Consider the following 5,573-nt stretch of genomic DNA (forward strand, 5'->3'; position numbering starts at 1 on the left):
GTAACCGGTACCGGTTACGGTAGGTACGGTTGTTAGTTAGTTACGTTAACTTAACTTAGTAGTACGACCGACTACCTACCTACGTAGAACGTAACTATATATATATATATATATATATATATATATATATATGTATATATTATTGTCTGTGTATATATATTTGTGTTTTTATGGACATATTTCCATATATATGGTTGTGTAACTTCGCAAGTATGCGAGAAAGACCCTGTAATTTAAACTATACCAAATAGGACAAAATAACATTAAAAATTACAAACGCACACGTTGGACATTATTTTAGACACTATTGTAATCGGGTGATCGAAAAACGCTTTTTCACAATACATGCCAGTTCGATATGTTGTCTCCTGAGCGTATCCTGACGACAGGAGATTTAATCCACACTTGTCACATATCCTGCCAGAAGGGACATTGTGAACTTCATAATTCACAGGCATACAAATAATTGTTCACACCTATCAATAGTATTGTCCTTGATCTCTGTTACCAATTTCAGAGCTATCGTACCAGTAGTATAGCGTCAGTTGCAATTTAACCTGTTTCCGCTCGATGCATGGTGACCACCTTTTTCAATTAAGGTGGCAAATTGTTATCAATATGAAAACTGATTGATTTCTGGAACAAACAAAGGTGGCAAAAAAAAAGGATTTCCAGTTTTATACTTGTGGTGTTGAAATACTGACAAGCAATCACATATATTATATACACAAGTCAAACACATTAATCGTTAGTTTATTTGACTTATATACAGTGACAATATAAGCCCACATGCCGAAATATGCCACCCCAGTGCACAGTCTTCAAGTGCAGCTTAATCTGTACATCTTTCTGCTTCACTGTTAAATGATCTCTGTCGAGTTCTATGACTCGGAATAATAACATTATAAAAATGCGTGTTTAGATGTCATATAACTCATGATATATTTATTATATAGACCATAGACCTTTTACTTTTTTAGTGTACATAAACCAAGTGTAAGCTTCATATATATGTTCATACTTAGTAGATTACTATGCTACGTTGTGCATATGTGTTGTGCATACACAAGAACTGATTATAAATATATTTGTAACTTTTAGTATCAACTATCGTCACCCATACTAAATAGCAAGCTATGTCAATACATAATATTAATATGCTCTTAAAAGTATAATATGTGGAAATATAGGAGAAATAATAAATATGAGGAAATTATACAAGAGAAATAATAGATATGTATTATATATATTTTTCGAAAAAATAGTAAATAAGAAAAATGAACGAAATATATTTTTAAGAAAATAAATTTATGAAATAAATATGCCATATATTTTCATAAATATGCCATATTTTCTAAAATAAAAATATTCCTAATTATAAATATATAAAACGTTGAAAATAATAATATGCACTTTTACGTTTATTTGTATGTGTTCCTCGATCAGCAGTGGACAGTGGTTAATGGTGCTATACTTGCTCAAAGTAGGGGTGATTTCGAACCCAATCTATACGCGAGCGCACCAGATGGGTATTTTTTAATGAGTACATATATTTACGCTTTCGTCCCCGCGGCTTCTCAGCCATGATTTAGCCATCATGGGTTTTAACTTTTATTTATATAAAAAACAACATTCATAGCATAGCCTTCTAAATTAAACCGATTCTAAAAACCCTAAAAAATAGCAAAGGAGGCTATTTTTGACTTTATTTAGTTTACACACATCATATTCAAATTTTTATTATGAAATTTCCTTTTTTTTTATACGTAAGGGTGCTCGATAAATATAAAAAAATAGCTTTTTTACAAGAAGGGTGCTCGATAAATACAAAGTTTAATAAAAAGTATTTTGTTTTAAAATAAATGTCATACATTTGGTCCAGTAATTTCTAATAAAAAAAGATGCTCCACTAAAGAAAAACTAAAAGTCGTTTTACGCATTGAAAAAATTCGATAATCTCAAAATCGGGTTTCGCAGTGTTGATTGTTTTGATGAAAGGAAGCTATAACTGTCTGACTATTAAAGCGATCAGTTTGAAAATTGTGACACTTCGACAGACCTTAGAGATGACCGGGCATGGCGATTTCTGACCTCAAAAGTCCAAAATTCGTTTTGGAAGGGGCACATACAAGAAAGCGGCCGATATTTCCAATTTTGTCAGACTTGAAATTTGAACCAAGTGTAAAATTCAAAAAGTGTCTGGGTGATTTTCTTATTCGGATCATTGTCAGCATTTTCCGCTATCAAATTCTCGAATCGGGCCTGTATTTAATGTCCCGTGCCCCCTGTCAAAAAGGGTGATTTGGTGGAACATCTTTAAGCAACTGCACCATACCCTTAACGAAAGTTATCAGTGATCCTGCTCACTGCTCGGTAGTCACCACTCACCACTCACCACTCGATAGAGTGTATACTACTAGAAGAGTAGAGAGAGTAGTGCTACTGAATACTAGTCTCTTGACTCATCTCTCTCTCTCTCTCTCATTGTTTCAGTATTCTATCTGACTATCTCTACCATCTCTCAATAAGAAGAAGGAAAAAAACGGAAAGATCACTGATAAACTATTGAACTTGTGATAAGGGTATTAGAGGAAATAAATAGGATCACTCTCTAGTACAAAAAATAAAATTAGTGCGAACAAATATTTAATATTGCTAGTATATACTATTTCCACCCTCTACTCTACATAGACTATAGTCTATACTTTCTAATTTCTCTATTTACTACTAGTGACTTCTGCATAAATAATCTCTCTCTCTCTACTAGAGAGAGAGTAGAGTAGTCTGGAGAGCCACAGTAGTGGTATTGGTCTGCAGAGTGCAGTGTGATCTGCAGAGTGCAGTGTGACACTGTGACTGTAAATATGAGTACAGTCACTACTAGTTCTACTAGTCTCTACTCTCTACTCTCGCTCGTCTTGTTGTGTGCGACTGTGTGTGGGTTTAGCACTGCAGTTTACTGATTAGCTGTGGTTTTTTACATTTTTGATTATACTCTACAATTTTTCTCGAATGTTGTTTTAGAAGAACAAAATGTATGGCGCCGTAGTGACATACTCATAGTCCGCACTGTACTTCGACAATCAAAATTCTTTAGTAGCGTGTATTAATATATTTACTCTCATATCAACTCGGAGTTGAAACCCATTTTCGGAACTGGGCACAATTGTATTGATCAGCTTTGACAATTTAACAGAGGTGTGCTTCAAATTTTAATCCATATTTAATTTTTTATTTTCATAAAACAATTGTCTTTATATTTGTGCTCGACAAATAGTCATACCCTTAGCAGTGAATAGAGATCCTACTCTCTCTACTCTCTCGCTTTCTAAAGTATAGTAAGCACGCTATCGAGTGGTGAGTCATTGAGTGGTGAGTCCGTGAGTGGTGAGTGGTGACTGGTGAGCGGTGACTACTGAGCAGTGAACAGTGCTACTGAATATATACTAGTCATGAGATATGACTCATCTCTCTCCCTCACTGTATTAGTATTCTATCTGACCATCTCTACCATCTCTCAACAAGAGGTGAGAAAAAAAAAGAGGGAGATCACTGATAAGATAGTTAGTACATACAGAGGACCTCTCAGACTCTCTATCTCTAGAAGACGACTCTGAACAGGACCTTGATGATAGTATATTTTGACGATAACAACGAACAATTCCATGCACTACGCTCTCTAGACCTCAAAGAATAAAGAACGAAAGAGGATCGCGGGTGTATCTAGTTGCCGCGGACTGCAGTGGGGCCCACCAGTACTGTACCTACAACCGTAGAGATTTATAGCCTTTACTTTGTAACTAAAAATTACATAATAAAAATAAAACACCGCTGACGTCGGTGGGGAACTAAAAGCTCTGCAAAGAGGGGAACATGTTATTTTTAATTTTGGGGGTTCGCACCCTTATTTGGTTTGCGAAAGCGAGCCTCACGGACCATGGTTAAACTGCAACTTCAATTTTGGTTCACGTTTGGGTCCAGATTTCCAATTTCTTTTGGTTGTTGTTGTGGGGGAGGGGGTTCGACTGTTCGTTTTCTTTTACGATTTTTTTTAATTTTGTGTTTTCGTATCCTTGTTTCTTTTGGGAAAGCGCGCCCCATGGTTTCAAGTGCAACTTCAATTTCGGTCCAGAACCAGATTTCCAAAAACAAAAAAAATTATTTTCAATTGCTGTTGTTGTTGGGGGTGGGGGGGGGGGAGCCCCCAATAACCGTATCTCTTCTACTGCTGGTATCACATCGTGTTTCATGTACAGGGTCTCAAATGGGCACGACAATAAAAGTTACTGTTAGGCGGTTCCAAATCAATTTTTGTTTCTGCTGATTCCTTCCTACTTTTTTTTTCCGATTTTGGGTCTAAAGTCTACACGTCCTGAAAATTTTCAGTGACCGATTTTCTCCTTCCCCCTACTGTATTGGGGGCCTTTTTGAAGGTCTAAATTCCCCCCCTGCTGTATAATATTATCCCTACTGTATATGGGGTCTTTATTGGGTCTATATATATATTTTGCCTTGGCAACATAATTCTGCCACAGTCTGCGTATTCTTACCCTTTAATGGATAAAGCAAGTTAAACCGTGACGCCTCATCAAAGAAGCGGCATACGTAAAGGTCGCCTGTGTGCTCGGACGTGGGCAGGTCAACCAGATCAATGATGACCCTGCGCCATGGAATATCTTCAGTCCAAGTGCGTCTACTACGTTCTGGTGCTTCAGCTTATGGTTTTGTTGTCTGTGAGTGAGAACGAAAGAAGAGGTGAGGTATATATATAAATATACATGTGCATAGCGCTCATACTATGTATATATATATTCATATAACTATGTACACGCATGCCTAATGTATATATTTATGCATGCACCCAAACTTTATGTACATATATATGAGCACACACACATACTCGATGTATATACACACATGTGTATAGCGCTCATACTATGTATATATATATATATATTCATATACCTATGTACACGCATACCTAATGTTTATATCTATGCATACGGCCATACTTTAAGTACATATATATGAGCACACACACGTACTCGATGTATATATATATACATGTGTATAGCGCTCATACTATGTATATGTATATATTCCTATATCTATGTACAATCATACCTAATGTTTATATTTGTGCATACACACATACTTCACGTACATATATATGTGCACACACACATATGTGATGTATATATAAATACCCTTGTCTACAATACTCGATATATATATATATTATATATATATATATATATATATATATGTAGTGCACAATTATTGTCTACAACAATCTTCGGTAGATCAAATCCATCGACACCTCCTTTATAAGCTCAATTAAGATATTTGTATACAGCCGTCTAATTCTTGAATCCTGTAGTATTTCCAGTGATGCACTGAAATAACACATTTATATATTCATCACTTGTTTCTGTACACGCTGATGTCAATTTTCTCCTATTACGTCGGAGCTCTCGACTTCTGAAAAGCTCCAGTTTTTTAAAGCATGCTGTCGTTCCCAAACATGTTTTGGCTTCCGTACGTTCACTTACATTCTCTGGCAGTCTATATGC

This window comes from Sphaeroforma arctica (genome assembly GCF_001186125.1).
Source record: "Sphaeroforma arctica JP610 unplaced genomic scaffold supercont1.610, whole genome shotgun sequence".
In the NCBI taxonomy this organism is placed as follows: domain Eukaryota; class Ichthyosporea; order Ichthyophonida; genus Sphaeroforma; species Sphaeroforma arctica.